The sequence below is a fragment of the Nilaparvata lugens genome, chromosome 2, assembly GCF_014356525.2.
Source record: "Nilaparvata lugens isolate BPH chromosome 2, ASM1435652v1, whole genome shotgun sequence".
Taxonomy (NCBI): domain Eukaryota; kingdom Metazoa; phylum Arthropoda; class Insecta; order Hemiptera; family Delphacidae; genus Nilaparvata; species Nilaparvata lugens.
In genome coordinates, this window is record NC_052505.1 from 6,191,348 (window position 1) to 6,214,586 (window position 23,239).

Below are 23,239 nucleotides of genomic sequence, written 5' to 3' on the forward strand. Positions count from 1 at the left end.
TATTTTATAAATTTTAACGTTAGCTCTTAAACTTCACTTGGAGGATGTCAATAGTAAATGTTTTCAAACGCCATAGCTGTTATTTTAAAAGCATGACTGATAGGGATTATGTGTAGGAAGCTGAAAATTGAAATCCCTGAACGTTTTAGGATAAACTTTACGTTTACGATAAGCTAGGATAATCTCATAAAAACTTAGATTGTAACTAAAAGCAATCGCTGCCAGATAGCTTCGACAATATTAACAAGAATATCACACATTCACAACAGTGACAGTGGACAGTGAAAATATAATTCCCATAAGTTCTAAAGGTATCATTCTAATAGTATCATAGTCAATATAGGCCGGGCTGAGTGGGAGTAGAATAATTTGAAATCTTTCACCGTTCGCTGTCACTGTTGTGTGCGAATCAAGTGGTTAAGGTAGTTCTTAACCACCTTTTTAAACAATTCCGCTGAATATTCTCGGGTCCAGGGCATTCATCCAAATGATAAGAACATAAATCTTACTATTAGGTTATCGAGAATTAATTTTTTCCTTCTACAATCATGTAATATGTTTTTTATAATGGGAAATTGATCGATTTTTGTTGAAGTTGTTTGTTACTAATGGTTGTAATTGAGAGACAAATGCGACTGCATTGATGAGTTTTGGTTTGGCATTAGCCGTATTAGAGAATAGTATCATGAATTCACAAGTAATGCTAGTTATAATCTATTTCATTCACAACCACATATCAATGAATGAAAGAGTGATTTCTAGTTCCAGCTAAACTTTAGCTAGTTGATAAACAATTTCATAAGCAATACTGAGGATTCTAAATTCATCAATCAAGCCGAAGATTGTTCAACAATGTAAATACAAACAACTCAATCTTGTAATGGTATTTTTCAAATAAATTTTTCACTCTGATTTTCTACTTATAATTCATATTCATTTTTTCTCTCAAAAATTAATTTATTCTTCAAATTTTCATGTGGAAGAGTACTGAGGAAGAACGTATAACAATATCATGTCATGAATCCTATTCCCTATAGCTTGTTTTCTCAAAAACAGTTATTTAGTTATTTTGGCTCTCTGAAAACTTCAAGTAGATACTCGTATCTTTCAAGAACTACAAGGATGATTGCTCCAGTATTTTTTTAAACTGAAATAAATGTTTTCAAAATAATGGAATTGAATAACTTCGTTAGGTTTGTATTGAAATTGAGAATTCTTCTGATACAAAATTTCAACTTCAATGATTATTTTTCATTTTGAAATTCCAAGTTTTAGTGAGAGTATGCCAAAAGTTGGAAACTTAAGAATCTAGTTGGAAAGTAAGATGAGAACTTCAATAAGAACTGTTTGAGAAAAGTTGAAAACTTAAGAGTCAAGTTGGAAAGAAAGATGAAAACTTCAATTAGAACTGTTTGAGAAATAGTGTTGTATAGTAGTTGTATAGTTGTTATATAGTAGTGAGAAGTGTGTTGTAGTCATACCAGGATTAGAACCAGTGGCGTATTACGAGGGGTAACTATGAAGGGTGAGTGATGGGGGTAGGTAAGGGTACTATGCGTCCATCATATCTATCATCTTTATCCATCACATATTTGGAAGCTTTGTAATATCCTCTACCTCATTCTAATCTTATCTTTTCTGTATAAAAATGTTCTAGATGCGAAATGAGTTGGTAATCAAATAATATATGTGAGGTACCATAAACTTACTCTATGAGAATAAATAAAAAATTAATCATCCTATTGTCTTAGCGGATCAGAGAGCATAGAATGTAATAACATTCTATTCATAAAGATTTATGTTTATTGACGAATGCGGAATCCGGAATCAGCGTATTATTTATACTGAAATTGATTGAAATTCTCCTCAGTCAACTGCTAAATCAAAAGAATTCTCTGTAAAGTAAAGTCACTGAAACAAGGTCATTGAATTATAAGAATTTTTTGCTTTATTTGTAAAAAATCGAACAATTTCGCAATCCTGATAAATTTGAATTTTGAAGTACATTGCTCATTGGAGATTCGAACCCTATATTACAAGATGATAACCACACTAATGTCTATAATGATCAAACTAAGAGCTTGAATTGCTACATGTTTGGGAGAGAATTATTAAAATTAAGTGGAAAAGAACCTATGTTTTAGAAGAAAATTATTCAGTGAGGAATGTATGCTTGTAGCCTTAGCCAATTCTAAGCTCGGATAATTTCCCTAATAAACTTGAAAAATTGGGCCAAAATTGGGCATCTCTCAAATATACGAAAATCAAATCCCCAAACAAGAAGACGAGCACATCTACCAATTTTTGATCCATCCACTAGTATAGATGATGTATTCGCCAAAAATATAACTCTGTAACCTCTATCAACTCAATCCTAGATAAACTTATCTTGATCTACAGGCAAATCGAGTAAAGCTCTAAATAAATTTATCATAAATAAAAAAAATATCATCATCGATAAAATTAATATGCATTGTTGATCTCAAGCCTCAAGTTGTTGATGCATACAAGTTATTCTCTGATCAATTAGGCTATTGTTTCAAGTTTTCTGTTTGATTTTCCTTAATTCAATTCAATTCTCAAAATCTTTATCAAAAGCTCATGAATAACATCCTGAAATAGTGAAAATTTGACTTATATGCCTCTAGACTAAAAACGTCTTTTAATGAATGATGGATCAAATGCAACTATCAAGACAATAAAATTTGAAAAGAGTATGAAGATCTTAGGAAAAATTTTTCTTCAGTCCATTCATTTGATAAAATTTATTGATACTTGAATAATATGCTTTGATGTTATGGAACTTCACCATAATAATAGGAAGAACATGGTTTCAATTCACATAATGCAATCTTGTTTCTCCATAAACGTGGATTTGACAAAAATAAAACTGTATAGGCCTATTCTGATTATTTGAGTCTACGACCAACATAGTCAACGAGTACTTTAACTTCATGTAACTGCAGAATAAGTTTCATGAACAATAAATGTGATAGTCTGAACAATAATGTGTAGTCCATTCGTCCATTGCAGTATTTGTCCATTCGTCCATTGCAGTATTCATATCATTTCAGTCTAGATTGTAGTCGTCCATCATGTTGGGTTATTGCTCAATCCTGCATAAAACTTCATGAAATCATTCGTACAAGCTAAACACGCTCTTCTAAACATTCACTCTTCCGCCGGATGTAAAATTGGAGTTCTAGAAGGATGAAAGAAAAGCAACAACTGGAATACTGGAACCTGATTGACTTCCCAGTGACCACAGAGAAAATTTAGCTTAAGATTTAGCTCACTATTTCAATAAAAATAGCAAATAGGTAGTAGTGTCCCACTCGGTTTTTCTAGTCAGAGCCGCTGAATTTCTGGTGTTATGAAGTGAATGTATCAAAGATCATGCTTTGTTGGTGGAAAGAGATCGTCCCGGTATGTGCTGCGCTCTCGTGGCCTGAATTGGAACTACTCCAGCACAGCTTCACAGCAGCTTTCCTTCATCAAACAGCACTCAGTACCGGTTGCACAACAGCCGGTTAAATTGTAACCATGATTAATTCAACGAGATCCAATCAGAGAAGCCGTCTTTTCAAAAATGCCTTCTCCGATTGGTTCTCGTGAAATTAATCACGGTTAAAATTTAGCCGACTGTTGTGCAACCGGGCCTCAGCCGTCAGCCCTGCAACATACAAAAATATGACAACAAATAATATATCCTATCAATATTTCTTCACATGTGCAAATTGAGATCATGATTAACTTTGAGGATTCACAAGTACAATCTTTGAACTACTAATTTTCGAAGGAATTTACTGAGACGATCATTTTGACAATATCCAATTACAGTAACAACATTTTACATTCAGTTTCAATGTAGATGGCTAACATAAAACACGAATAAATAATAACCACGTGATTTTGAACGCCATCCTTGAAGTTTTTGATGATTTAATCACTTCTATCCAATTAGTATGATAGAGTTATTGTAAATGAACATAATCCAGCATCCAGATTATTCCAACTAGGAAATTTTATAATAAAAATATAACTGATTCCCATTCATAGAAGCTCCTGAACAATATTGACATTGATTCATCATTATTTTGTAACGAATCAATGTCAATATTATTCAGAAGCTTCTATGAATGTGAATCAGTTATATTTTGTGACATATTTGATATTTTTACCTAATTTTCCAGGTTTTTTCTAAAATAGCTCATTACTCTTCAAGCTTGACTTGCAATGGTTGTAAATGAATGTAATATGTGATCCTCATTTATCATCAGTTTCCAATTATGATTTGTGATTGAATAAATATTTGATGCGAAAATGTTTCATTCTGTATGAAAAGCATCGAATAAATCTCCTGATCTCTATCGTGGAACTGAACTGTTATTTAGTTCGAAATGAGACTCAAAAATTCTCTGCTTGAAAACTTCAATCACCAATGAACATCACAATTCCAAGCTTAAGGAGGCAATTCTAAGTGAAGAAAATCAATGATGAGAGTTTTAAATGGTAAGAATAGTGTAATTTACAATTTCATAGTTTGAATCAACTAAACGTCTCTGGCATCACTGGAATGCTACCAACCGATACCTTCAGGCTTGACTTGCAATAATTGTTATTGCTGAATGTAATCCTCATTTATCATCAGTTTTCAATTATTATGATTTGTGATTGAATAAATATTTGAAGCAAAAATGTTTCATTCTATATGAAAAGCTGTATGAATTCTGTATGAATAATCTCCTGATCTCTATCGTGAGGCTGAACTGTTATTCAGCTTTAAATGAGACTCGAAAATGTTCTGCTTGAAAACTTCCATTACTAACGAACATTACAATCCCAAGCTTAAGGAGGTAATTCTAAGTAAAGAAAATCAATGATGAGAGTTTTAAATGGTTAGAATAGTGTAATTTACAATTTCATAGTTTGAATCAACTAAACGTCTCTGGCATCTCTGGAATGCTACCGACCGATACCAATTTATTATTGGAAACATTCAAGAACAGAGTGGCCTTGGAAATTACCTAACCAAATTGGTATTCGATAAAAACAATACTGTGCTGGCAGCAATCACAACCTTCTTGGTTCGATTTTTTCAATGGTATCGTTTTCTCGCTGATCCGTAGGCGTGATTATGATTTATTGCTAGTTTGGTTGCAATATTTAGGACTATGGCAGAGATAAATTTGAATGGTTCGTGAACAGGTCAATGGAAGTGTTGTTGATATTATTTTTGTTGGGTCAATCCTCCTCTTGACCCGGTTAGGAGCGATGGTGCTAGGTCAAGAGCTGATGTTGTTGTAGGAACGGGTCCTGTTACAGGTGTGGGTGTAGATTACAAGGGTGTAACCGCAAGTGCCCGAGGCAAGTGCGACTTGAACCCCTTCATTTCAGTTGTGCGTTATTATACAGTATGCAGTGAGCTCCGATGACGTCTGTCCCGAACAATATTCACGTGTGCGTCCGTCCGTCCAGCTCTCTTTTGGTGCGGTGCTGATTTATCGCCGTGGGAAGGTTCTGTCTGCTCCACCTGCTGATCATGCACTTGCACCTGGCTTATTGGCAAGTCCACGAACAATATGGCTTGCACATTTCATTTGTGATGATTTATCATCAGTTGAATCTTGACGTCATCAGCGCACCAAGGAGCGCTTTCATCTTCAATTAAAATTTTAATTAATGAATCTTCCATTAATGAGTTTCACTTATTAGAGAATCTTTGATGTTTGCGATGGTGAGAGTGGATAATGAGTCAGCATGGACTAAAGAATTTACAATGTTGTATGATAATCAATTGAAGGTGCTAGGAACCAATACTTTTTGGGACTAAAGGGTTCCGACAAAATATTCCGACAAAGGGTTCGTGGCAAAATACCTGGTCCCAAAGTTCCGGTCAATCTAGAAAGAGCAATAGGAACACTCACTCGCTGGTAACGCTTTCATAGCTTGAATCTCACTATATCTACATATTTATCAATCCACCCTTCGTTATGAATGGAATCAAATATCTTGCAGCTGCTAGGAACTTTGGAACCAATACTTTTTGGGACTAAAGGATTCCGACATAAGTTAGTGACAAAATACCTGGTCCCAAAGTTCCGGTCACCTTAATTGCAATATAACAATAATTACTCAATCACATATGCAGGATTTTGAATAAAATAAGAATTAAGAATCAATGATTCAAAATAGTTGTGTAAATGAATTATAGTCGGCCCTACACTAACTAATTAAAGATACTCCTATCAGTTATCATTGGGCGTTGATGATAAAATATGAATGAATTCATAGTCTCAAGATGACCGTGACGCGTAGGCTCATGTGCTAAACTAGTAGTTTTGCGAACAGTAGACCTCGCGCAGTTATAAACCACAGCCTCCTCTTAAGATGAGTGTGCACTAGGTCGGTGGAGCAGCTCGGTGCCACGCGGCGCGGCGCGCAGGAGAGCGGAAAATAGAAGGTCGTGCACTGCGAGCGACTTGGACTTGTTATTTGTGACGTAGATTTGTCAATTGCGATTTGGATTGAGACATAGTTGTCTAAGTTAGATTGGAGTTCTGATTGGAGTCAGTTCTAATTTGAGGGTGTGATAAAGTGGTAAGACGTTAGTGATGGGTGACTCAGATGAAGAATTGTTATTTTTGGCAGTTGTGGATGAAACAGAAAAATAGGAACTATCAAGGAAAAAAGAGAAAATGTTGGTACATCCCATTAACTTAGGTGATTATTGATTAGTATGTGAACTGGAGGGCGACAGAACAGCAGGCTGTTTACTAAAGCAGAGGTCGGAAACAGCCGAGCCCTTACGAAATTACCAAAGCGCGGGAAATTTCCTACCTACTCTCCGTGCACTAGATTCGCGGCGCGGATTTCGAAAAGTATCTGGACTTTTCAGGGTCGGAACGTCGGAACCACGTCGCGCTCCCAGTGCACGGAGGTACACTTGATCACATGTATATAATTCCAGGTCGAAAATATTGACGTTCGAAGGAGACTCCTTTTCCTTTTATATAATCCTTAAATTGCAAAATTTCAAAAAACCTTATATATATATACGTCGTAAAACACAGTAGTTATAAATTATAATAAGCCTAGCATCGACTGAAAAGAAGTGAAATGCGCGTGTTATTGATCAATACGAAGACGAAGATTATGAGAGGGAGGATTACTGCTACCCCTTCCGCTGAACTTGAAGATCCTCGTGTTCTTGGCGCATAAGTCTGTACTCACCTTAAGATATGTTCGAATCATCTGTTACTAGATTACAGTATATAACTCACTAACAAACTTATAGTGTAACTTACACTTAGTGTAGATGTAATATCTCTGTATTTTGAATCAAGTATTATGTTGTATATATTTGACTCTTGTATTGTATCTGAGGACATCAGATATGACTGCAATAAAGTTTCTATTCTATATTTTTTGCTGAAATCGATTGATGCTCAGCTGTGTGAAGAATCTTCTATTGTGGTGCATCGATTCGAAGTGCATCGGTCAGAACTACTGGCAAGTTTCAGTTTCTATATTCGTATGAATGGATGACAAGCTGTTCCGCAGAGCACATACTGGACTAGCAACATCGTACATCGACATTATTTCATCAATCAAACTGGATAAACCGGTGACGTCATACCGGCTGTGAAAAGTTCAATGGAATTTGAATTGAGGTTGTAGTGGTGCATCAAGTTGCACCCACAAGTGTGGCCGGACCGTCGACCGGATTTGAATTTTCTGTCCGGCAGAAAATAAAAGCGTGCGGAAAATAGGAACCGCGTTGTCGAGCGACGAGTGGTCGGCCTTGACTGTGACTAACGGCGTCCAGCGTAGAAAAGGTTTTGGTTGCCTTCAACTGGAAAATCGGGTTCTTGTATTCGAGCAACCCATTGCTGATGCAGATCTGGTTTCGAAAATGCATCCCACCCGACCGGAAACCCACAGCCTTACCCAAAACGGGTTCAAATTTTGCGCCACCTCTCATGATGCACTTGTAACCAAAACAGCTTCACAAAAAAGTTGGTGTCTCTTCTATCATAGCTACCTGTCCAGACTGGTACCAGAATACATTTTCAGCAAGCACCAAAATAGCAATTCATTATTACCTTGTCTGACCAACTTTTTGCACTTTTTCTAGTTTGTCGAAGCTTTGAAGTGAAGTTCATATCAGCAAAGAAGGAAATTACTAATCAGTACAAGTTGAGTGCTCATTGAGGACCATTCACTATCTACGATTCACTGGCTTTTTTTGTCCTATCAGCATCAGGGGAACAGACGATATTTTCTAGTGAACATAGGAGAAAATAGTGAAATTGGCAATGAGATGAATTCATATTCTAGCTTTGATCTTTCTATTTGAGATCTCGCCATTTAATGCGATTCTCATAGTTTATAGACGAGTAACCCATTGAAAATGGATGCATTATGAAATAAATACCAGTGGAATCTATCTATGAATTTCTGTTCACACTCAATTCTTTCAAACACATCCGACAGACCTATTTGATAATTTACATTATTGAACTTCCATTTGAAACGCTTAATTCACCCCTAGAATCTCCACAGACGCTACAACCCCATTGGATTGTCAAATATGAAATGATTTTAAAACTTCGGTGGTCAACTTCGGTCAGATGGAGAACTTTTTTGGGTCAAAATTTGAAACTGAAATTCAATTTTATTCATAGAAAATGAATATGGAACTGAAATAAAGTGATGTTATTACTCGACTAATGAATATAATGCTTATATTGATAGGATTTTGGGGGTGACCGGAACTTTGGGACCAGGAATTTTGGAAAAAAACTAGGAAGAGGAATTTTGGGACCAAGTCTGGGGTCCCTACCTGCGAGGTGATTAGCAAACGATAGTCGGCCCTTTTGACAGGTTCACAACAATCTATTTTCATTACTGACATCTTCGGAAGGCCTCTCTTCCCAAATGTTATCAGATCTGAGTTTCTTGATTTCTTGAAACTAGAAATTCATATTTTCCTGATCAAGTAGCGAAAATAGTAGTTTAGCTTCAAAATCTGAATAAATAAACACATGAAGTATATTGAATAAATATTTATACATAGTTGAATAGCACTACAACTGGGTCGCTAATTCTATATGTTCAACGCCCTTGTGTTTCCAACAACCTGTTGGAGACACCTGATTCTTACCTGCGAAGACCCATCCCCTCTTATGTCGGAACCCTTTAAAAGGTATGTCCTAAAAAGTATTGATCCCAAAGTTATATCAGCGATTTTGGCTACATGGTGAGCCACAGAAATTAACGCAGTGATAATCTCAAGTGAGATAGCAAATCTCGACTAGTTGCCTTTTCATATTTTATTTTCGGAATTTCAATTTATCCATATTACTTCTCGATAATTCCATATAGATTAGAATATCATAGTCTGTTTACAAATAATATTATCTGTATTGTAACAGCATTCTTCATGTGCGAAGAATTTGACCTACAATCTTGAACCTAAGTTTTGATGAGTCCGTATACAGCAAGGTGGACCAGTTACACGACCTCTCGTTTGTCTAGCATTATAATATCGGAGTGATATGAGGGGAGATAACTCAAGTATGCTGTAGAACAGACTTCTAAACACAAGCTCTTCTCCTGACCTGTGATGCTCTCTCGCTAATCCGTTCACAGCATTCACAATCAAGCTTAATGTTATTGAATAAATATATATTTTATCTTTGAATACATTTATATGACATTGGTTTATAAGTATTTTAAACCAATTACACGAAGGAGAGTTCCACCATATTCATGGTAGATGGAATAAAGTGTGTGTTGCCATTCTCTTTTTGTCGTGTGCAGGAAAAGAGCCAGCAAAACTTTGGCGTTCTACAGCCATAATAATAATTAATAATAACGGCCTTCTTCGGATGAAGAACGAACTTTGGAATTATAGAAAAAAACTTGTTAGCCATAACCTTATTTATTTTTCTTTATGATTCCTAATAGTCTATCAACTATTTGATTTATAGATCAAGCTGAATATTGCTAGTTGGATTGTGTATGTAGTTCTGTTGATAGGTAAGTCGGACAAATTGCTTAAAATCTGAATCGGATTCATAGATCATAGAGCAGACTATTCACAATATTCTACTGGGAGAGATTGATGAAATTTTGAAACAAAAATGTTTGCAAACTCGGTCTTTGAGAACGTGACAGTCTCTTAATCGCCGTTAAATCTCTTAACCGCTCTCAATACCAGGGATATACGGAATATCCTCCCTCAATAATCTGTAATATTGCAATAAAGGGAAGAATCGGCTTATAAATGTAGGGAATAGGAAATTCACGAATGATGCATTATCATGTCTGAACTACTGAACTGATTAACTTGAAATTTTTTACATAGATTCTTAATTTACTGAGGATGGCTATAGAACTTTTTTTAAACTCTTCAATATTTCAGTTTGTCAAGTTTTCAATTAGACCCTTGAGGAACATGGGTCACCTACTAGTGCATGAATGAATTAATAGCAGGAAGCTTTACTGTAATATTTCATTGATTGAGAATTCTGTCCACTTTTACAATACTCGAGCTCTTTTCTATTCTGTATTTGAATTAAGATATTGTAAGCATACTGCTGTAGTATAGACAATGATATTTTCTTTTTAAATGCTAAGCTTCTATCATTACCACTTTTTTCCAACCACTTTAAAGATTTAATGTATGGTTATCTTAATAAACCAGACAGTAGCAAGTGGAAATTGAAAATTAAAAATTAAATACACGGGTATTCTTACTTTAAAACTTTTCTGACTGAAAACAGTGATATATTTATTTATTCATCCTTCTTGAATAGTAATATTCACATGAATAATACTTTCTACCCACTCATCAAACATATTTTCATCTTCCTCCATCTCAAGATTTGTATCCTAGTTTGTAACATAGTTGTAAAATTTGTAATAAACTGGCAGCCTTGATTCGAATCATTTCATGCTACACTTGAAATTCTCTTTCGCTTGTAATGTCAGAGGGAACCAAATAAATGTTTCTTCCCTTTTAATCGCATTTAAGATTTAGATAAGATATCAACGTGAGAAGGCAACATCTTAGTCCTTGAGAAGCGACAAATAATCTACAGCACATGATAAAATCATAAAATACTTGAGACTCAGATTCCAGCAATATATATTTTTCCCAAACTAATTCAAAACTTGCTACAAATCCGGGTTCTGCTTTTGACAAATAATATGCTGTTTAACAGTTATCCTGTTATCTGATTGTTATTCATTACTTTGATGCTGTTTAACAGGTATAATCACATGGGCTTGAAACATTAAAACATTTATAGTTGAACAACACAAATTTGTTACGGTACTAAATCTTCCTAAAAACCAGGTACTGAAAAACCCACAAATAATGCAAAAATTTACACATCATAAACGTCGGCGAATAATATTAAATATCGGGGCACCGAGCTTCGCTCATTATTTTTATTTATTGATAAACAGAACACAGTTCTCTAAAATGATCGTGTTTATATTTCACAGCTGGCTATACGTCATCTTATGAATTATTTCGGAGATGTGATATTTTGAATTTTCACATACTCACTTTTTTACTATCCATAGATGTTTCAGCCAAGGATGAATTATCCTTTTAATGTCGTTCAGCGAGTTTTCCCAAGGATGAGACCTGGAGCAATCGAATCTTTATATTATTAACCTACTATGTTCCAAATTTCGTGAAAATCGTTGGAGCCGTTTTCGAGATCCGTTAAACATAAATAATCAGATATAAAAAAGCCAGATATAAAAATAACCAGATATATAAAAAAAGAAATTGCTCGCTTAATATAATAGGATTTATTCGATCCTCTTGACCTCTATATACTATATTAAATATTGATATTATGATATTAAACTTACCGTATTGACTAATACTGATAAGAAAGACAATACTATTTTTGTGTTACTGTAAAAAAATGTCTATTGCAATAAGTTTTCCTTCAATTTATCAAAAAAGACACAGCTGCGATCAGACTTTTCCAAAAGTAGCGGTGATTTTCAGTTGTATTTATTAAAGATAGAACAGCTTATTGGAAATAAGTGCAGATCTATCTTTTTGAACACTACCTTCTGTCTAATACAGCGCTAATTTATCATAACAGCTCTCCAATATAGACTCCTACTTTAATATCAAAAATCAATACTCTTGTGACATTTTTTCAATTTCCAACAAGTTGTTTGTCAACTTCAGTTCTTATAGTCGTTAACTTTTTATTTTAACTTTAGCCTTATTTCAAACCCATTTTACTACAGAAGTAGGACTTTATTTCTGACTGGGAGAAAGGTGCAGTGACTTAACAATGAACGGGAAAATATTTTTCTAATAAACTCTAGAGAAAATTCAAAAATACATTATGCAATTTTCAATAATCAAGTACACAATCCAACCTACTTCTTCGTTACATCGTACAAGTAGACTTCACGTTTATTTTAATATCCTACGCAGTTGTTGAACTCATTTGTATTGCTTTTTACAGCATGACTTCACCAAGTTTGCCCTGAGATGAAGACTTATAAACTGAAGCTGATGCTCGACATACCGACGCAAGTATGTAAACGTCGACGACGCCATGATGATGCGAAGTTGGACATGGACTGGCTGGCCATAAATGGAACTTTAGCAGGTATTCAAAGCGAAATATGAGCGCTAAAGGCCGCTACACACTGCATACGTGGAGAAGGCACGCTTGTGCGTGGTGCAATGCACCGGTGGAATTTCGGGCGGCCAGTGTGTGTCTTCCTTTTACAGACAAGCATGTAATCACATCTTGCCATTACATCTTCAATTGCAGTTGCATTGCACATTGCAGTGACCAAGACAGGGGAGCATGTGACTATGTGACGATCACAACATTCGAGCTCTAAGGTGAGCTGAGCGCGAGATGCTCCAAGCGATATATTCTCCAGATTTACAGAATTATTGTGAGCTTTAGGGAGCCTCTATTGTATTGTATTGTGAAGTTTAATATTTCATGGTATACTTTCATGATAAGTTTCATTCCACATGGATGCAAATAACAACTTTTCTTTCCTCTAGTATTGCTAATGTGATCTAGTATAATGTTGATGACTCAATATATACTATATTATTTTCTTTGATATTTGTAATTGTAATATTTGTTATACTGATGAGGAACTGTTAAATAATTATTTATCTCTCAACTTTGATTTAATTTTATATTATTAATTTTTGTAAATGTTACCATAGGCAACAACATTCTTGTAACAATTATCAATGAATATATCTTATCTTATCTTAACTTTGAATAAACTTACTAGCCAGAGCTGGTGGAAATAGATTTTACTTATCGAAAGAGTAGTTTCGGAATCTATGAAACTCTAAAGATTTGTACTCTAGACAATAATTGAAAAATTGGAATCTGATTTTCGACTAATAGGGAGCCTTGAAGCTGAGCTCCAGCTTCAGCTGAAGGAGATTATCAAATAATAAGAAACCTGTGAGCTTAATTTTTGCGACAGCTACCAGCTTAGAACTAAATAATAGGGAAACTAAGAACCAAATTTTGATCAAAGTAATGGACTATCAAATAAAAAATGAGAGCCTTTATTTGAAACGTTCCGCAAGGAAGGATCAAAGGTTATGCAATACAATGATTTATAACTGATTAAATGTAAGTATAACATTTTGACAATAGTATTATTATGCTAATGATTCTGGGAATTCTCAATTATGAGGATTACACAATGAACTACTTGATGAATTGATAGTGGATAGCTTTACTTACTGAGATCAGTGTTATTATAAGCGGAAGTATGAGGGCAAATTAACAGAAAAGGCTTTTTCCTCCACCTACTGTCTAAAGTACTTACTTTACTCCCTGAAACATAATACTAAAGTGTCACTTGTCCGCTCTAGGTAGTAAAAAACAGAAAAACTCCCTAGGGAGTAAAAGTGACTCCATTTAAATAACATGGGAAGCATCTCTATTTTAAAAACTTACATGGATAGGTTAGAAGGTCTAAGCTCAGATGAGAAAGCGTAATAGAGGTGTCTGTCATTGAGTCAACTGAATTCAATACCACAACCAGAAATTTGATCAACTCATGAAATATATGTTTGTATGATATTATATTCTTAATATTAGTAGACGATAGAAATTTATACAATTTTTAAAATATTTTATTCTATTCAAAATACCAGCCAACAAATATTTTTGATCTGCATTCTGCAATTCAAATCTGAAACGCGTGATCTGGAGTCAGCCATTTTTGGTAGCCCAGCTGATACACTTGGCCGATAGATAGCGCAATCAGCAGTGCCTATCAGACGACCGGTTTCTACGTTTTAGATTTTAGGTTATGTTGTTAGGAAACAATGTCACAAATACGTAAGTTATTAGAATGATTTAATTTGCAGTTTCTATAAAAAAATGTAGATGGAGGAAAAATGTTGTGTACATCACGAGCGAAAAATACTTTTTCTCCCTCAGGAAAATTGTTGCCCTCGGCTTCGCCTCGGGCTTCAAACTTTTTCCCTCAGGGAGAAAAAGTCGTACTTTTCACTCTAGATATACAAATAACTATTTCCAACGCCCTGCCTCTTATAATACAGTATTTACATTTTAACGCCAGCCAAAGAGGTACTTCTCATTTATCAGAGAGAGAATTTTAATGATGTTTGAGCAAATATGGTGGAGAATGGAAGAAAAGAGAGAGAGAGAGTATGAGAGTGAATGAGAGAGAGGTGGGCAAAGAAATCAATTTCTATTTGAATCCCAATTTTCCTCGTATAAGGACAGAAGGTGTACGAAAGATGCAAAGAAAATTGAAGGATTATTTATGACCACAATCACCACTATAACAATCATTCTTAATTCTCGTGGCGGGAGGATGTGCTGCAGGCATGCAAATTTCGAATATCACAGATCTTCCCTCCCCCTGACTTCACACCAGTGTACCCTCCTGAACCCCCCCCCCTGCGCTTCATCAAAATACAACACCTTAACAGCAACTCTAATTACAAGGCGCGGCTTCAATGTCGTTACCCACATTTATCTTGATCTGTACTCTTGAGCTGCACCCTCAAAAACGTAAGCTCTATTCACGTCTCGAACCCGGCCGGCTACCGCCTCCTAAAAAATTAATCGCTTTTTTGAGTAGATGCATGTGCGATCATGGCACCTTCGTCTCTACTCTGGCCTATCATTTCAAAAAACAAAAGCTCTATATAGGATAATGAATGGACAACCTTGATAGTTTTTCGTGGCTGGAATAATCTATAGAGGTAAATAAAACTATGATAACATTCAATTAGAATATTATAATAGAGACCAAAAATACTAAGAACTACAGCAGAATATCGAGAATATGAATATAAAAAGGTTCTAGTCTTTGGATAGGAATTGAATTTGGATGTTTGCAAAATTGAAACTGTGCTGAACTGAGTTTCAAATGTTGAATACTGAAAATTATAGTTTTATTTCTGAGAGGATGTCTACATACAAGTATAATGTACAGTATAGTATGGAGTATTCATCAATACTCAAAATGTATCTATTTTGAAAATAAGGTTTTGGAGAATAATACCAATGCTTTCACAGTTTCACAAATTGAAGGACTGAAAAGATGTAGAAGTCATACTGAAATAGTATATTTCGCACCTAGAGCAGAAAATGAGATTTTTCCAGCTCGAAATCGGTTTTCAAGTCCGAGGCCGTAGGCCGAGGACTAGAAAAGATTGAGAGCTGGAAAAACATTTTTGCCCGTGGTGCGAACGATATTTTTCGCCACACTACAGGTATTGCTGACAAAATAAATAAAGAATACAAAATAAAGAATACAAAATAAAGAATACTCGTTAAGCTATCGTACATATCTCTTGATTTTAGTGGTAGAAGATTTGCAGTCAGGATTTCAGATTCCTTTAAAATTTCACTTGGAATACCACAGTCATCTTCAAGCATTTTTGAAAATTCGGAATGCACTAATCAACAATAAATAATTGAATAAAACTGGTTGCGAAGCGAATTAGTTTGATTCGAAACTGGAACTGAAATCATGGCGACTTCAGCTGATGATGAAAGTGGACACTCGCCCGATCTAGCGGATGACTTATTAACTACTTCCATGAGCGGCTGGAAAGAGACAACTTTCTGGCCTAGACCGGAAAAGAAACCCTTTTCTGACGTCGTCTGCAAACAAGGTCTTTCAGATCTACGTAGGGACTGGAAAACAGCTGCTTTCTGTGCAGTGTGGCGAAAATTATACTTTTATTTCTGAGAGGATGTCTACATACAAGTATAATGTACAGTATAGTATGAAGTATTCATCAATACTCAAAATGTATCTGTTTTGAAAATAAGGTTTTGGAGAATAATACCAATGCTTTCACAGTTTCACAAATTGAAGGACTGAAAAGATGTAGAAGTCATACTGAAAATTATATTCTTTGTCGAAATGATCGAGATTAGAATATGAGGTTATAATCGCCGAAGTTTATTTTCACATTAATATGAAATCAAATTCACTTGTATGCTGCCTTTGTCACCCTACTTCTGTGGTGATACTAGACCACTTCTATACCTATTCATCTATGCTTCTATATACCACTCCTATATACTCTTAATAATATATATGTTAATGATGGTGGTGATGCAGATAATAAATAACAAGTGAATATTTTCTTCCATTTTTCACATGCAGCATTTGAACATTGTTGGCAATTAGCAGGAGTATGTTGTGAGCATAAATCATGAAACGAAGACTATAACTAGTATGGGATGTGATGCGTTTTAGCTATAAACGAAACTTCGATCACAGGCCGGTGAAAGAGTTTCTTTCATCGCCTCGATGAAAGGTCGTATGTTTTCTCGATAGTGTATTTTATAAATTAGCTCTAGAGTCGAGATAAATTATATAGAAGTCAGCGAAGGCCAGATGTAATAAAATAATTTATTTGCGTTAGAGCCTAGAGCGTAAAAATGCGCTTATTAGCATATTCGAACAGTATTTTATAATCCGCCATCAGCACGTTATTTGAGAAGAAAAATGTTACAATCTTGGGACAACTATCGAAAAATGAGCCTCCTTGGTATACCAACAGAATTAGTCAGAAGAACTAGGCAAATAGACTAGCATCAAGAAGCTCCGGTTTCCAATCAGCGAGAATCACTAAATATTTCCCTATCTATTTATTTTTTTCAATATCTTTCAATTCCAATTTTTGAACACGTTTCATTGAACCCAAGTGACACTTTTGAAAAATGGATCTAGTAACTAAGCGTATTTATCGAATGTTGAAGACATTTCATTCTGAAGTACTGTATATTCCCACTTTTATCACGGAATATCTCACTTCTATTCCCACTTTTCATCAAATATAATATTAAAATCCAATAAGAACCCCATAATCTGAATGTTTAGGGCATGGGATAGACCACCCCAGTAGGCTTATAAAACATTCAATGCAAAGAATTATGTGATTGAAATGCCATAGAGCCAGGAGATATTAGTAAAAGAAGAACCTTGCAAAGGGTTGTTTCTGTTAGTTTTACTGTTATCTAGAAACATCAATTGAGTAGTCGATTAGTATGGTTGTGGGCGACTGGAATCGATTCCATTCATTCTATGTTGATGGCGCATAAATATATTTTCCAATTCGTACGCTATCGCAAAAGAGCGTTGTCATGTTCTCCAGTCACAGCTACAACAAGAGCTAGTAAGAAAAAATATTATAAATAACACACACGTTCGAACTGGCCGTAGTTATATGCAAAGCACAAATATTTCGGAATCGTAAAATCGAATGAGTATTGTAGAAAATACCCACAACGACGATGATGATAGTCGAAAAGTTACGAGGCGATAAAACTTGTGTAAACTTGGGTCCATGTAACGGACCAAAACACTGTGAAACAAATCTAAACCGATTACATTACAAAAGTGGTACACTACTAATGATTGAGCCCGAACAAAACCACGGGACCTCGCGAAAGAGGGAGTGAGAGAGTGTGAGAAAGCCAACAATAATAATTATTCTTGGTGAAATATTTTGGAATTACCATTCTGACGTAGAGACATGTGTTGTCGGCATTTTTATGGGTGCTCGCTCATTAGGAGGCCCGTGCTTTGGAGTTTAGAGCCAGGCCAGCGCCATAAGTAATGTTTGCATACGAAAAGGGTTGCAGCCGCCACAGAGTGATTCATTATTGGAACAATGTTCGCCTCTCCATGCGTTTGTGCTTTGTTACTCACAAAAGAACACTATTTGTGTTTGTGAAATTAGGCAGCACGCACTGCAAGTGTCCAGCCATTTTCGGTAGAAAAGAGATGGAAGACTGAACCAGTAGAGAGAGAAAGGTAAAGAAAGTGTATTGATGTATAGGTAAGAGCTTGAAAGGAGTAGGAACATGATTAGAGACCATTATCTGTCCAATCCTTCTTTTTATTATTCTTTTTATCCTACTAACCGTTCTCTTACCTTACGGCAGTAACCATTCAACATCCCAAAACTTATCCAAAACAAACAACAGCATTCAGCTAATAAACTGTTTATTCAAAATATTTCATACCGAACAAATAAAGTGTCGGGTCACATGTAAAAAGAAACAAACATCGTTTACATACACGCTTGTTAGGAGTGATGATAAAGCTCTTCATAAGAAATGTTATAGTAGAAGAGGTTTCAACTACAAGTAATGAATAAATGTTGAGAGTTGGAAAGAGTGAATTGTAAGAGTTCATTTTAAATTCACTCATAATCTGCAACCAGCAACCACTAATTAGTTCTCTGTTGGGCTATGACGTCAATTCTTCAATGACTGTACCTGTCTTTAGTTTGAGATGGGAACTGAAAATTCCAGGTGGACATTGCATTTTCTGGAGGTTTATCTCTTGTTTTATAAATATCAACTCGAGTTCTGGAAGGTTTTTATTTACCCTGAAAAGATGATTCGCTATAATTTCTATGCATTTTGATTGTGAAGAGTAAGTAATTCAAAGGTGTTACATTTGAAAAACGGATAATGTCAAATTTCAGCTATCATCATATAAATTTACATAGAAAAGGCATGGGCAGAAATCGTATTTAAGAAGTTACAACTATTCCAGATTCCAGTTTTTGAACAGAATAACAATATTTTTGTGAAATATGTACATGCTACAGTGTAATGACATGATAGTTCCAATAATATCATAATACTTGTGTTTGGATGATGGTGATTATGTTAAAAGTGTACCAAACTCAGTAAATTCTATCACCCATTTTATTATTTCAGTTGATTGACCTCTTTAGTAAAAATCACTTGGCTAATAAATAATGTTACTGATTCGGAAGTCAATATTCAAATTACAGCTAATTTAATGACTTTATCTTTAGTAGAATTTCTAGATTTATGGTCAGTTTTTAGACTGGGAGCGCTGACAGTCCGGCCTTCATTAGTAAAGAGAGTCTGATGTGGAGAGAATAGGCACAGGATTGCTCAGTCTACGCTCTCATTTGCTTAATCAGAGCTCAGACATTCTTCTGTCCATATCAGCCCCACCTTTTCATGCATTATTCATGCGTACAAGCCAATCTTAAAGCCGTGTAACTTTTAGTGGAAGACCTAACACTCATCCTACCAAATTATTCATCTTGAGAAAGTATAATTATTATTCTGTTGCAGACTATCCATTTGAAATTGATTATTGTACACTGTACATGGAAGAAAGTTATAATGAGTAATTGAGTTTGTGGAAATCGCATTTCCTCAGTAGATTCTATTGATAATTAAACTGGTGAAAATAATCACCAGGACCACAAATAATAGGATACCAAATCACCGGACTACCATTCATTTTCAAACTTTTCTTATCAGCGTCTTCCGTGAATGGAACACTTTCCAACTCCATTCGATTCATCAAGAGCCAAGTGTGCTTTATCTTGTCCTTGAGGGAATATCTTGATGAAAAATACCGAGTATGCCATTGAGAGTATTATTTGCTCGACATCATGAATATTGATTATTCGAATATTGATTGATACGTTCAAAGAATATACTGAAGTCTATGTAGTTTATATGTACAATACATATAAATATCATAGGAAATTGCATTTAATCTCCATATGTTTTATAATATCCAGTTATTACAATGTGAAGTTGAATGGAGCGGTCATACCAGTTTTAATAATTAAATCTATGCACATGCACGAGTACTGTTTGTGATTTTTAAAGTCTGAATTTCATCAAAACTTTGGTTGTATCCAAACGGCTTACTGAATTGATATGACTGATTTCCCTCTGTATGGTTTCTGAATGGTATGTTTATTTTTTCCTCATATTCTGAAGTTCGTGTTACGTGATTCGCAACATGAAATATCGTATACTCTAAATCAGTTCACAAAATATGATGAAGAGAGGATGAGAGAGGCCGAACAAACAAGCAGGTCTGTAACTTTGACACTACAAAATTAACAAAAACATAATAATTAATTAGTGGAACGCCAAGTAGCTATCCAGAGCAGCACATTACTGCAGTGCGTGATTCCACTTCTTGTCCCATCCATCATCACGCAACTCCACGCAATTCGGGTCGACGCTAAACATTCATCAACGTTTCCAAGACTACGATACCACCCGCTGGATTCATTTTTTCAAATTTTATTTTAATACGTAGTTTTTTAACGTTCAATCTACCATTAAAAGGATGTGAACCACGAACGCTAGTCGCAGCACGCACTCATTTTAGTCTGACGAATGGACGGACATTATTGAAAGCTGCCTTCACGATTAAGACATCTTTTAGACTCGGAAGATAATGGCTGTAAATGGAGCGGAAGCAAACCTGCATTTTGTTTTTCATTAATATCATGGACGAAGTATGAGAAGGGAAGTGATTGCGTGATATGAAGTTTGGATTGCGCATTTAAACGTTTTATAAATGTAGGCAGATCGAACTCTCGATGTTCAGTGTTCGGTCGATGTTCAATCGACCTTCTGTTGTTATTGGGCAGCTTGGCTCAACCAATCACGTATTCTCGGATGATTGAGCTTTTAATATTAAGAGAGCTCAGGCCTCAGATGATAGCGCGTAGATCCTCTAACTGAGTATTTCCTGTACCAAACACCAACACAACATAACTTTTTCAAGTTATTTCTTGAGTTTTCTTCCGAATTCATACTTAATTGAAATTATCAAGTTTTGCAACATCAAAAGAAATATTGACAGGAATTATTATTTTTGATCAGCGTGAAAGGACTTTAATAATACATATGAGTAGATTGTGAAAGTAATAGCACGTTCATTTAACCGCAACTACATGCTAGGCGCCTTCTAATGATTTTACACGCGCGCGGTACTGAGTGCCACTATATGTAAATGTGTGTTTTCAAACCTTTCACAAACTTATTCCATAGAATTTGAGCTGTACATGGATGATGAAAATGAGAAAAACTTTTTTGATACGATATTATTCATTCACAATAATCATTTAAATAGACATTGAGAACATTGTATATTGGGAAAATATAATTGTGGGTTTAGCAGAGAAAACAAGCTTATATGAAAATACAAAATAATAATATTAGTATTTGAGGAAAAGTGGTTATCAACTTCAGCATTAAAGGAAAATAACATTTAAAAAGGATAATATAATGAAAAGAAAAGATTATTGAGTACAATTGTGAAGTTTATCTATCTTAAAAATGAGGTCTTTCCACTTCAACAGTCTGCTGCACACCGAAGAAACGCCCCCAGACTGCCACCAACACTGTCATCTACTACGGAAAGGTATGATGAAAGAAAACGTGGAAGCACTGGAGATGGTAGCTATTGAAGCCACCTTAAAAGAACGAATATGCAGGAGTGCGGTACGTTATGCCGCTATGCGTGTAATTGAGGGTTAAATTAAATGAATCTGGTGAAATAATAAACTCTTCATAATCTCCTGAAATATGGTTGAAATCTTCTTGGAAGAATGTTTGCTATTAATAATAATCACACAAGCTATTCAAATCTTTCCACTGATATATTTAAACAACCAATGAAACAAACCAAACAGACAATCACCCAAACAAACAACCAATCTTGTCCCATCAAAGAACCAAACTAACAACAAACCAAAATCTAGGATATTGAAGCCTTTAAATTATAAACTAGGATCCAATATCGTAATAATTGAATGACAATCAAACTATTACGTTGCTTGGCATGAACTTGAATCATTCTTGTTCTACAGTATAAGATTACTATAGTCCACTACAGAGAGGACATTAAATGGTCATGTCTACAACATGGAAGTTGCACTGTATAAATAATTGCTACTCTGCCACACCACCAACTCTACAAGAACGGTAGATATACTTATCCCTATATCTCAGTATCCTAAGCCAATACCGGTAATGCTATAATAGGTGTACTGGTACTATACTACGTATAGTGGCCGCACTACATGATTATCGCCATAACTCACTTGCACATGAGTCATATAACATGTGCCAGTTATCAGCTTCAGTTTGTTGGCTACGAACACAAGTTCATGTGCACCATAGATATATCAACAAGTCGTTCCAAGCCAAGCTAAGTAATTATTATAGTTCCGTGTTCTATTACTAGATTACTACCCAATTATTATTGAAATAAACTTGTCACTACGGAATGAATTGCATGCTGGGAGTTAGATAAAGTGGCCGAAGAAATGCTTTTGTAAAAACTTTACGGTTTCTTGGAAATTTTCAGAGTTCAGTAGAGAGAATAATGAGAAACCATAAATGAGATGCCTTGAAGTTAAAAACTTTGAAGGAACTTTAAACCTCTGCAAAATACGCTTGAAGTATTTTCATGAACGTTAGTCTTTGAAGCTAATGCAGCTTTCTCTTTTCCAGTTCAATTTTCCATAGTTTGTATTCTGTATTTCCAGAAATTGGATGATGAAAATATTATTTCAATGAATTGATAATACGATAGCACGTCCAGAAAGTAAGTTCCGTTTCAATTTATATCTGCTACAGCGCTGCGATCGCAGTTCCGCACATGTGCGGTAGACGCTTTGTATCAAGGAGAAGAAACGTGCGCCATTTGGAGATCGCTGTCAGCCACGTACGTTTAGTTGTGTTTGTTTACAATATCAGTGTTGATTGAAAATCCCGCCGCTTGTGAAATCAGGTCTGTGATTCGTTTTCTGAATGCAAGGAAAGTGAACCCAAGTGAAATTTATCGGAAAATTTGCGATGTTTATGGACAAAGTGGGATGAGTGATTCAATG

The 23,239-nt window shown here is 35.2% G+C and overlaps 1 long non-coding RNA gene across 1 annotated transcript; it reads right to left on the bottom strand.

The window, feature by feature from the left end:
• Window positions 1–2,986: 2,986 nt before the first annotated feature.
• Window positions 2,987–23,239, bottom strand: LOC120349769. The gene is made up of 3 exons (XR_005570401.1): window positions 22,937–23,239; window positions 6,081–6,087; window positions 2,987–2,997 (listed from the first exon to the last, which is right to left on the bottom strand). It is a non-coding gene; the product is annotated as an uncharacterized LOC120349769 (long non-coding RNA).